The sequence below is a fragment of the Elgaria multicarinata genome, chromosome 1 (genome assembly GCF_023053635.1).
Source record: "Elgaria multicarinata webbii isolate HBS135686 ecotype San Diego chromosome 1, rElgMul1.1.pri, whole genome shotgun sequence".
Lineage (NCBI taxonomy): Eukaryota > Metazoa > Chordata > Lepidosauria > Squamata > Anguidae > Elgaria > Elgaria multicarinata.
The window spans coordinates 117,987,934-118,001,043 of NC_086171.1; the positions used below are offsets into that span (position 1 = coordinate 117,987,934).

At 42.6% G+C, this 13,110-nt stretch overlaps 1 protein-coding gene across 1 annotated transcript in view; it reads right to left on the reverse strand.

The window, feature by feature from the left end:
* Positions 1-13,110, reverse strand: part of NTNG1 (netrin G1) — a 299,231-nt gene that overhangs the window by 193,395 nt on the left and 92,726 nt on the right. The gene's annotated exons all lie outside the window — the stretch shown is intronic.

Below are 13,110 nucleotides of genomic sequence, written 5' to 3' on the forward strand. Positions count from 1 at the left end.
AACAGCTGTAAGAGGTATGGTCACTAGGATCAAAGGCTTCTGATAGTGTAGTCAATTTCATAGGTCAATGGACCTGCAACCCCAATCTGGCCTTCAGGGGTTTCCTGGCCCCATCTTTTGTACCATTTCCCACCAACTAAAAGGTTTCCCAGCTTTTGTACCATTTCCCCCCATCAAAAAGGTTGAAATCCTAATGCTTAGTTATTGGAGGGAACCGGTTTAAGAGACAATATGCTGGCATTTTTATTCTATTTTTCCCCCTTTGGCCATCACCAAATTCCTTCCAATCTTGATTCAGACGGCTCTTTCCTCACTAGTAGCAGCAGTGAGGAAAGACCGATCTGTATTAAGATAGTTGGAAGGTGGGGGGAAGGTGGCGGTCCTCATGTTTGTTCGAGTTACTCTGCCTTTCTACCAAGAAAATGGCACTCAAGGAGGCTAACAAGACTAGAAAGCAAAATTTTAAAATAAAAGCTTTGCTAAAACACCATCATGAAACAAACGCATTCAAGCACAATTAAAAGCAACAACAACAAAAGAATAAAAACAGCACCCAACCCAACGGACGAGCTTACATCTCAAAGGCCTGCTTGAATAAAAAACATGTCTGCCAGCAGGTGGAAGGACGACGGGCAGCCTAACATCCCTTGGCAGGGAGTTCCAGAACCTGGGAGCAGCCACAGAGAAGGCCATCTCTTGTGCCTCCACCAAATGTGCCTCTGATGGCAGTGGTACTAGGAAAAGGATGCCCCCCCCAGATCTTAAAAGCCAGGTAGACTAGTATGGGATACTATTTCCCCCCCTTCTTCTTCAGGTAGCCAAGCTGTATAGGGCTTTAGACGTCAGAGAACCAGTACTTTCAATTGTGCCTGGAAACAGACCAGTAGCAAGAGAAGCTGTTGTTACAAGGGAGTCATATGCTCCTTGTAAGAGAGCAATTTCCCTTCTGCTGTGAGCAGCAAGGAAAGAGTGACCTGTATCAGGATCACTGGGATGGGTGTGCACATGCATACATGTACATAATCTTTGTAAACCGCACATGCATGCCCCACCCCCCAGCCAACGCCACATGTGACTCCCAGTGCCCAAAGGGTTGTACAGGCCTTTAGTATCAGAATATAAGTAGCTGCCTTAAATGGCTTCAGACCTAATCTATCTGGTTCAGTATTCTCTACACCAGATGTGGGCAACTCATGGCCTGCACATGACCTGGACTGCCCCGTGTCACCTCTCCCACAAAAAATGGGCTAATAAAAGGTGGTCTTCCCCTGAAATTTGTTGGCAAACTGCTACAGAGACAAATGTGGCTCGCTTTCAAGCCTTTTTTGGGGCGGGGTGCCACTGTGGCAAAAATGCAGCCCAGCTGAGGGGGTGTATAGAGGTGGAATTAAGCCCTGAACCACCTGAATTAAACCCTGAACCACTTGAAGTCCCTCCCAGCCACTACACAGACTAGTACTTACCCTAACTGCTTTATACTACCTCCAGCATCAGTAATAATATAATAATAATATATTTATTTGTTACCCGCCTCTCCTTCCGGATCGAGGCGGGATACAACAAAAAGGCAAATGCCATAAAATACATATAATTAAAATATTTAAAACTAACACATTATTAAAAGCAGCACATTATTAAAAAGCATCTTAACATTCAAGTGGGTATGCCTATGTACACTGGTTGCTGAGGAACATGGGCAGGAAGGTGCTTTTGCACTCATGTCCTGCTTGTCGGTTTCCTGTCAACCTCTGGTCGGCCACTGTGTGAACAGAGTTCTGGACTGGATGGCCCCTTGGTGTGATCCAGCATGGCTCTTCTTATGTTCTTATGGCAGCAACTGCCTGAGGTTTCAGGCCAGGGTCATTCCAGGTGGCAGAAATTAAGCTGGGGACTTTTCGCTTGCACGACAATGGATGGCATTGGTGTCCCAAGCAAGAGACGTATACCCAACTGTGAAGTTGGCCTCAGAAATTCAAAATCTATTTTTGCAACCTCTCCCAGCATTATACCAATGGCTGCGTATTCCAGCTGTGGCAGATCATTTTGCGAACCGCTTTTCTATTGTTTCAGAGTGGAATTCAGAAAAACAAAACAAAACGCCTGGTTTGTTTATCAGAACAAGAACTCCCCCCTGCTTTGTCTCTTGCTTAAATAAAACCTTCCCACACAGTTGTGTGCTTAGCAAATGCTAATGTTTGTCTCAGTGGGGTTTAAGAGGAAGAAAATAGTTTATTTACCCTGAATAAGTTGAGAGTAATCAACTCGCAAAACCCCAAGAACAATGAGCCACTGTCTCATGGCTCAATAGCGTTGGATTCTTTTTAAAAAGATGCTCAGCAGTGCTGTGCTTCCCTTTTCTTTTTTTCACGCAAGCACATTGCCCAAGAGCCCAGTTCATAAAAATGGTCCCTTCCAGGGCAAATGAGTTCAAATCAGCCATATAGACTCTCTAAAAACAATACCCATTATAGCTTCTCCGTTTCCCTTTGTCCCCTGTCCCCAAATATATCATGCTTAACTGTGCGCCTGTTTAGCGATGTCTTCCTTTAAAGACATTTACGCTGTTCACCGCAAATCATTCTGTTGGGCTGCGCACTACAAGCTCAGGGGCTTGATCCAGACATCTGCTACCCCATTAGCTACAGGCTAGCAAATTACTTCATGTAAGACTTATTTCTCTCTCTTCTCTCTCTCTCTTTCTCTGCCCAGTAGATGTTGGTTCCAATTTATCAGGACAAGATAATCCACCACTTGATTAGGAAAGGAGGTGATGACAACAGCTCTGGCTGGACGGATGCCGAGGAGGTGGCTGGAGATATGAACTACGTGTTTATATATAATCTTGCCAATAAACGGGCAGATTTTACTGCAGTTTTCCCCTCTGTGGCAAGGTGAAAGTGAATTATTCTCCTCTTGACCTTTTCGCGCATTAACTCGAGTGTTGTCACCCTGGCCTCCGCGCCAAAAGGCAATCTCGTTTGGAGGCTGGGATAGCTCGAATATGCTGTTCTGGGAGCATTACGATGGACTGAAAATCATGTCTCCTAAATCATCCGTATATCAGCTTGGCTTCTGGCAGCCCAAAATCCGATGGACTGCTAATGGTGACATGCTCTTGCAGTTAAACACTGACCCTATTAGTGGCAAGCAGAGCACAGATACTGCTCCACTTAGTAGGAAAACCTACAATCTTATTTCTACGTGAGGATGGGGTGAATTTGTGTAACCATATGGGCCAGGTTCTGGTGGGCCAGCAAGACCCATCAAATGTTGCAGAATCAAGCAAGAGAAGGACAACACATGCTCTCATCTTCTCCAGCCAGAACCAACATCACTGCCCTTATGTGGCACACAAAGGTAAGGGCAGAAAGCAGCTGAAGATGGGGAAAGAATATGAAAAGCTATCCATCTGTCAACAGTTAGAAGGGGACCACTTAGTTATCTATTTGATTTGTACCCTGTCTTTGTACCAAGGAAAATGCCACTCAAGGCAGCTTACAATCATAAATAAAACTTGATTTAAACAATACTAAAACAAACGTACTAAAACAATTAGAAACAACAACAACAGAATAAAAACATCTAACATAACAGACCTGCTTACATGCCAAAGGCCTGCTTGAACAAAGCGGTCTTTGCCTGCCGGTGGAAGGACAACCAACAGGGAATGCACCTAGCCGCCCTTGGGAGGAAACACTGAGAAGGCTCTCTTTCACACCGGAAACCGAACACGCTTCTGAAGGCAGCAGTTTCCAAAGAAGGGTCTCACCGGAAGATCATAAGACCCAGACTGGCTCATATGGGAGAAAGTGGTCTTTCAGGTAGCCTTACCCAAGGCCATATAGGGCTTTATAGGTCTACCCAGAAACATACATTGTACCACCTCTGAAACTGTAGACCTCCAGATCCAAAACAGCCCTGCAGGTAAGTCCACAAAATTTACTAGTCCAGAGATATTTTCGCTAACCCACTTGTCCTGACTAAATAATTGGAGCACACTGGCAGACTGAGAGGAAAAGACCAGAAAAAGACCTCTCTTCCAATTTACAAAATCTTGTCTGGAGAATAGGAGGCCAGGGCCCATATCTCAGTGGTATAACATATGCACTGTATACACAAGACCCCAATGTTCAATCCCTGGCACTCGCTGCTAAAAGAATCTTAAGTAAGCAGCAGATACTTCACCTGGGATAACAAGTGCTGCACGTAGGATCTCCCCCAAGCAAAATATCTACTCAACTGCTGAGCTTGATTTTATTACTTTGTATTATAATCAGTACAGAGTTCCTTCATTTAGATGTTTAAAGGTGAGCAGTACCAGGCTTTCCTGGGCAAGTGGAGCCTTTCCACTCTGGATTTCAGATTGGTTTGGGGACAGAACAGCTTTGATTGCCTATGCTGGGAAAGGCCAGGGTGTGTGCATGCGTATTGGTTCAGTTGGATCTCTCAGAACCATTTGATACCCTGGATCATGGTATCATGTTTGGCTGATATGGGGAATGAGGGCACCATTTTCTGGTGGTTCTAATTCTATTTGACTGAACATTCTCAGACAGTGCTGAAGGACTACTGCATATGAGCTCAGCATATGAGCCAACAGTGCAATATGGCTGCAAGAAAGGCAAATGCTATTTTGGGCTGTATTAATAGAAGTACAGATTCCAAATCATGGCAGGTACTGGTTCCTCTATATTTGGCCCTGGTCAGGCCTCATCTAGAGTATTGTGTCCAGTTCTGGGCTCCACAATTCAAGAAGGGCACAGACAAGCTGGAGCATGTTCAGAGGAGGGGCAACCAGGATGATCAGGGGTCTGGAAACAAAGCCCTATGAAGAGAGACTGAAAGAACTGGGCATGTTTAGCCTGGAGAAGAGAAGATTGAGGGGAGACATGATAGCACTCTTCAAGTACTTAAAAGGTTGTCACACAGAGGAGGGCCAGGATCTCTTCTTGATCTTCCCAGAGTGCAGGACACAGAATAACGGGCTCAAGTTACAGGAAGCCAGATTCCGGCTGGACATCAGGAAAAACTTCCTCACTGTTAGAGCAGTACGACAATGGAACCAGTTACCTAGGGAGGTTGTGGGCTCTCCCACACTAGAGGCATTCAAGAGGCAGCTGGACAACCATCTGTCAGGGATGCTTTAGGGTGGATTCCTGCAATGAGCAGGGGGATTGGACTCGATGGCCTTGTAGGCCCATTCCAACTCTGCTATTCTATGATTCTATGCATGGCTTCATGGCTGTTGGCTTATGGGATCCCTCAGGGATTTATATTGTCCTCTATTTTAAACATCTATTTAAAACCACTGAGGTCATCTGCAGTTTTAGGATTAGGTCTCATTACTATGCTGGTGACACTCAGCTCTATCTCTCTTTTTCAACTGATGTCAAGGAGACTGCGGAGTCCAGAGCTGTTGTCTAGACACAGTGATTGGAGGAGACTCAATCCAGAAAAAAATGGAGGCTTTCTTGGTCAGCAGACAAGCCAGCCTGTTATTGGAGGTACAGCCTGGTCTGGCACACTTCAAAAGGACCTGGTTTGAAGCTTGGGGGGAATTCCTGGACCCAACATTTCTCCTGGAGGACCTGTTTGTCTGGTGTGCCATCTGGGTGCCTTCCTGGGGAAGGAGGATCTGTGGATATGGCCATAGGGATCCATGCCTTAATTTACCCTCATTTAGAAATACTGTAATGCACTTTACATGGGGCTGGCCTTGAAAAGTGTTCAGAAACTACAGTTAGTCAAAATGGGGTGGCCAAGCTGCTGTTTTGAGTACACTTTTGAGCCCAAATATCACTGTTCTTGAACCAACTACAGTGGTTTCCAATCTGTTTCCAAGCCAATTTAAGGTGTTGTTTTTCACTTATAGAGCCCCAATTGGCTAGGGGCTAGAATATTTGATATACATTTACGGAAGTCACAATTTGCACAACTTTGCAGCTGTAAACAGGACAATTTGCACAAAAAAGTAGATGTAAATTGTCATTTACACCTGCATTTTTGTGATATTTACAACCACAAATTTTCCCAAATTGTGATTTCCATCAATATTCCCACCGTGGATAAACAGAAGTCACAAGCTCTCGCCAAGCACTTGTGGACCATCTGGGGGCTCACTGCACGCACCTTCTGAGGTTGGGCAACTGGTGGGAGTCTGGTGAGTAGCACGCAAACAGGATGTGGGGGAGTTCGCCCATCCCTAAAATGGAATTTGAATCCAACGAAGAATTTTGGTCTGCTGCAATACTATATCTGCAATATATATTATTCTGGAGAAGAACTTCTATAACTCGCAGAGTCATGAAATGTTGGATTGAGACATGGAAAGATTGCACCACTGGAAACAACCTTTTTTCCTTAGTTGTGAAAGTTTGTACAAACAGATGGACCATAAAACGAGAAGAAATAAGCACATTTAAAAAGGTAAGAGCCCTAACAGACCTCTTCCAGGAAATGCCAGAAAATCTTGGAGTCAACATTTCTGGAAGATGCTGTATTTTTTCAAACAACTGTGCATGCTGGGGGAGTCAACTATTAGCTTCTGAAGTGTTAATCACTGTTCCATCAATTGCATGGCAAAGAACTTCTAATCTAATTATTGGGAGTTCATTTTGACATCTAGGTGAGAGAATAATTCTCTGCATAATCAATCTTCTCCTTTTTCATCCTGTATAATTAATATTATATTTCCGTCCATCTCCTAACCTTAGGGCTTCAAAGCTTTTCAATCACTCCCACTGTGTGATCCAAGCCTCCAATAATGTCTTCCCACCCCCTGTCATTAGGGAAGTCACAAGTCTCCAATAATGCCTTCCCCCCAACTGGGTACCTTCCAGATGTTGTCAGAACACAATACTCAGCATTCCATTGCCCATGCTGATGGGAGTTGGAGTACGAACATCTGCATGGCAACAGGTTGGGGGAAAGCTGATATATATTGATGTCAATTGTATGTGTGTATCTATAACTGTATCTCAACTGTAAGAAAAAAGATAAACTATTCTGTCTTTCTCTAGAGGGTTTTTCTCCTAGTGGGGGCATAGCTAAGTCATTAAAAAAAATCTGCATTTTTCTGTTAATTTCTGCACTAGCATGGATGCAGCAGTATAATATTTCATCTCTATGTAATGGAGAGGAAGAAAGAGCCTTGCTCAGGGAACAAATATACATGCTTGTCTTTTTTAAAAAAAGGACACCTTAGCACTACAGAAGGAGACTGCACAACCTTTAAAGACCTAAGAACACCATACAGCGAAAGATACTGCACAACCAATGTTAAACCTTTTAAACTCCCACTTGATTATATGGAGACTCTCAGCTCAATTCTATCCATATTTATTCCAAAGTAAGTCCCACTGTGTTCAATGCAAATTATTATTATTATTATTAATTACCCGCCCCTCCCTTTCGACTGAGGCGGGGAACAACATTAGTACAACAAATCAACACATCTTAAAAATTCTTGATTTCACATTCATCTGGGTAGGCCTGCCAGAAAAGGCTGGTCTTTAAAGCTGTCTTAAGTTCAGAGAGAGAGAGAGAGAGAGAGAGAGATTTTTACAAATCTCCTCTGGAGGTCATTCCACAATCTGGGAGTGACAAAAGAAAAGGTCCTCTGGGTAACAGTTTTTTCCAGGTAATCATATGCAAGATTTGTAGAAAGCCCTTCTGAACTAAATGGGTCTTACTTTAGAGTAGAGATGTATAGGATTGCAAGGTAATTCTTTCTGACTGATATGTAAGACTACGACTGCAATCCTATAGCCCCCGAGAGGGCATCCCAGGCACCATTGGATTTTTCAGAGTTCACCCTCTGAGGGCAGAGAGAGAGAGAGAGAGAGTTCTGACCTCAGAAAGGGACGACATCACAAGCCTCTTCTATGAGGCTGTAAAAAATCTGCAGGTGGCGCATTTCTGATGTTAGAGCTCTGACATCATACAGCACAAAATGGAGGCACCCTGCAGGTGTTCTGCAGGATCCAAGGCCCAGCTCACCTTCAGGATGGAGAAAGAACTATACCAGGTCTGGAGCTGGCTTAGCTCATTTCCTTCTTAATGCTAATGTAGGGAGGCAAAAAACAGAACCCTAATCTTTAAAGAGCTAAATGAGTAGTTTTCCACACTGGAGCGATACAACAGGAAAACACATTCTCTAAAAAGTGTATCATCATCATCATCATCTCAATCTCATCAACAACCATATAAAAATGAAAGTTATGTATCATGCTGATTTGGGTTACTCATTACAAGTAAGTTTTCAGACACTGTTCAAGAGCAGCCTATAATATAAAGTAAAATGGTGGTTTGACAAATGGAATGTGTTTGTCTTGCCAGCATTTATTCCAGACATTCAACTATAATGGAAGAACAGTCCAAGTATATGCCTGAACCACCAGGACCCAATCCTGTCAAAGTGGAGCACTTTTACTGCTTTCAGTAGAATTAAATGTGGTATGCTTTGGCTTGACGTGGATGGTCAATAGAACTATTTCATATCCTACACATTCAACCAAATGCAGAGGAGTTAAAAACAATAATCATGTACAACCGGTCATTTAAAAAACAGTTAATCCAGGGAACCCAGCACAAAGATTTGTAGCTTTGCTTGGCTTGTTCCTCCATTCTTCTTTCTTAGATGAAAACACTAAATGTTGCCAACTCTGAGTATATTTTGAATATATGCAAATGTGCACTTTTAGAACAAGGTCAGGATTATCCAAATCACACCTTGACTCGAAATTAAGCCAGCAAAGGAGATCCGCTTCAAAGTCTGTATACATAATGTCTTGTATGCTTAACTATCCACTTACAGCCTAGTTTTTCCTTCCATGGCCAAAACCCCCTTCAAAAAAACTACTATCTGGAGGTCAGGGAATATCAAAATGTAGAAAATCAAAGCTACTGAACAGCAAGTTACAGACATTGTTATTAAGCCACTCTGACAGCTGGCTTTGGTCTCCTATAGCACAGCCAAGAAAACCTGTTTGCAGATCTGTTTTGATTTTTTAGGTTGAAAACTAAAGCTACTCACACACTACGCACAGGTCCCTAGATGCTAGCAGACAGCATGCTTTACGAAGTTGAATGAATAACCTAGATTGCCTGCTCCTGTGCCTCCTTCAAGCACCGCCTGCTCCCTAGCAGCCGAGCAGAGAGAAGCCACTCCAGAATATTAACTAGTTGATTGGGAGGAAATTGGCTGACCTTTCAGATTGGTCTTGGAGCAGGTGAGATGAATCCCCAGGAACCTGGCTGCTGGATATGACCGTCGGCCTGCCTCCTCTGGAGTATCATCCAGTACAAAGGTGAAAAGGGGGTCAAACAGGAGCCAGGTGAGTGGGCAGAGCAGTGATAGAGAGGACAAAAAAGGCAAATAGCTGGGACAGAGACATGGAGCATTTATTTATTTATAGCCTCCTGCCTCTACGGCCAGAAAATGTTCTGATTATATATGAGGGCACAGCTGCTTTATGTCATGGGTGGGCAACATGCAGCTGTGTGTGGCCCTGTGCAGCACCACTGACTATATACACAGTGCCCCCCTCTCCCACATCTGAAGGCAGCAAGCCAGCTTAGGGGGCACAGGTGGGCTCCCTAAGCTGTGCCGCTATCCACACACTGTTCTGTTTGGTACTGCTCACTGCCCACTCAGATGAACACTACAATGCAGCAGCAGCTACAATGTGCACCCATTGAACACAGCACTGCTTGCACATGCGTGAGGACTCCTAGAGTGTCCAGTCTGGGCTGGTGGCCTCTCTGCCTTGCCTACTCAACTCAATCACAAGCCTTTCCCAGTGGTGTTTTCTGTAATGCGCTGGGAGGAAAGAGGCTGGACTGATGCAGGAGGAATAGCAAGGAAAGGTGGTGTTGATGCTGCCCCAACAATGGCTGCCTGAGGCAGCCATCTTCTTCTGCCTAATGCAATAGAGGCTAGTGGCTCTAATTTTGGTGGAGCTCTAAATCATTCTGGGTTTCAGTTAGAATCAGCCAGGACTCTAAAAGGATCTTTCTAAGTTGCTGAACCTATTGTTAGGATATGGTTCAGCATCTTGGATAGCACACTTCGAGTTTGGGCTGGTTGTGACTGAAACCCCAAATGGAGCCATTTGGGGTTTCAGTCACAACCAGCCCAGCTGTGTGTGTGTGTGTGTGTGTGTGTGTGTAAAATAGGGGTTAAAATCCATTTTTGGTGTATGCAGAGAAAGCCTAATCCAAACAGCAGCTTTGTCCTTCATTTGAATCCATTTCCCACACTCATTTCACTAACACAACATTATTGAAATTGTTGTGTAAGCAAATCACTCCAAACGAGCTTCCTGCCTAAATGGATACTGATAAAGCAAGAGAAATCAATCAAAGCATTCTATTTGGTTTCATAGAGCTAAATGCTGTTTTAGAGGTGAACGATGTGATGATTATTGAGAGGGAAGGAATGAAAGGCTTGTGGTAGCCTTAGGCAGGGGGAAAAAAAGTTAGGGAGAAATCCCAGCACAGCTAATAAAAGACATTTTCTGACAGTGAGAACTGATCCCAGTATTGCAGGGGAAATGGGGCAGCTGTGTCTTTCTGAGCAACATTTCAGATGTTTCTGTCTTGTGGAACACTGGTGTAGAAACATCATGTGATATAGGGGGACCTAGATGAGTATTTCTAGACTAGGGGATAAGGCAGCCTTTTCCAATTTGGTACCTTCCAGCAGTGTTATTATAATTATTTAATTATTACATTTCTATACCGCTCAATAGCCAAAGCTCTCTGGGTGGTTCGCAAAAGATTGAAACATTAAAAATCAATATACAAAACTTAAAAACATAAAACAGACAGCAAAGAAAGACAACATACATTAGATTACAACTGCTATCACCCCCAGCCAATATGACTGGGGTATACTAGTTGGAGATGATGGAAGTTGTAGTCCAATTATAGGGGTTTCAGGTTTGGAAAGGTGGGGTAAGGTTTTGAACTGTCCCACAGCAGAGAACTCAGACCCATCCACCCACTCCGCAGTGTAAACACCAACAAAGGCCAGGGAAGAGTTCTTTCCCTTGCTAGGGTTGAGCTTTCTCTCCTTATGCTCCTTAGCTGCTTGCTTCAGTGCACAAGGCCAAAGCACACAAATCATTGAGCAATTCAGGTGTATAAGGAAAAGGATCCAATAAAGCATCTGCAGCTGTTCTCCCTGGGGAGGCAGCATTAGAAACCACTTTACCTGTGTTTTGGCTTGCACAAAGCGAGTCAGACATGGAGAGTCTGCCACTCATTAAATAAAAACATAAGAACAGCCATGCTGGATAAGACCAAAGGTCCATCTAGTCCTGCATTCTGTTCACCCTGCAGCCAATTAGCTGCCCATGGCAAACCCACAAGCAGGACATGGGTGCAACCACACCCTCCTACCCATGTGCCCCAGCAACTGGTGTAAACAGACTTTCAGCCTCTGATACTAGAGGTAGCACTTAGACATCAGGACTAGTAGCCATTGATAGCCTTCTCCTCTGGGAATTTTCCAATTCCCTTTTAAAGCCATCCAAAGTGGAGGCCATCACCACGTCTTGTGGAAGTGAATTCCATAGTTTAACTATGTGCTACATACATTGTGGTCAGTGTTCAAAATTTGGTAAATGTTACAACTGACATTTTAGATAAATGTTGTAAAGGCCTCTGGAGATTGAAAAGCTGATCATACAAAGCGAAGAGGGAGGGGGAAAGATAGTTAGCAAGGGTATAATGAGTGCTTTATATAAGATATTGCTGGGGTTGGAAGAGCAACATGAACATTACAAAATGACATGGGATCAAGATATGAAAAGACAGTTGAGTAGTCAAGAGTGGGAAAAGATATGGAACCAAAGTCTATTAAAGACTATGTCGGTAAGAATAAAGGAAAATTATTATAAATTGATATGGAGGTGGTATTTAACACCAGTAAGACTACACCAAATGGATAAAAAGTACTCCATATATTGTTGGAGAGGTTGTCAGGAAAAAGGCATTTATTTCCATATGTGGTGGACTTGTGAAGCTATTCAGAGGTTTTGGCAAATAGTATTTAAAGAGATAAATGATATAATGGGATGGAAGGTAATGACAGGGCCAAAGATAGCACTATCAATATATGAAGAGGTTAAATGTACACAAAATAGCAAAGATTTAACAAACAACTTATTAACTGCAGCTAGATTAATAATTGCCAGGAATTGGAAGGAACAAAGGGATTATCAAATAGAAGAATGGTATAAAGAAGTCTGGGATATAGCTATTAATGACAGACTCATGAGTAGTATTAAAGTTAAGAGAGGATTACTGAAGCGAAATGACTTTGATGAGGTTTGGAGTCCATTTGTTAAATTTGTATTAGAAAAAGGGAAAGGGAGTAAACCGTCGCAGGATACATTACAATTTTGAAAAGGGTGGGGTGCACGAGACAGTATTATATTATTTCAATAAGTTCTTTTTTAATTTCATTATTGTGGTATATTAAGTTGATGTAGTGTGATTATTGTATGTGTTATAACATTCAAATAAAAAAATATTATATAAAAAAGAAGAAAAAGAAAATAGAAATATATTCCCACTTTTTCAAACACACATGAATTTCCGCAATCACTTTTTGGAGATCATCAACAGCCACTGATGTATTTATTTGTTTCTGGACACTAAAAAATTAATGTGGTATTGCCAACCTTCACATGTAACTATTGAACACAACAAATTTCAAACATTCACAATTGCCAAATTCTGTACATTCATTGTAACTTAAAACTAGTATGAGCAGGAGCTTAATAAAGAATGTATTTCATGATTATTTAGGTATCTCCCCCATCAGTACAAATAATGATAATAAAATCTAATGTGGCACAGGAGCAAATCGAAGTTTCATGATGACTCTATTGGACCCAGACTCAGTTTAGTTCGGTTTCTTTATGTGCCACATTTCTACCATCAACTGTTTCCAAAATTGCTCACAATAAATACTATTTTATCAAAATAAATGACATTTGTGGTGGGGGAAAAGCATTTTACAAAAGTTATCAGTACATTCCAATGAGCCAAAAAGAAATAAACTTGGGACAAATTCAATAGTACAATGAATTAAACTGGACT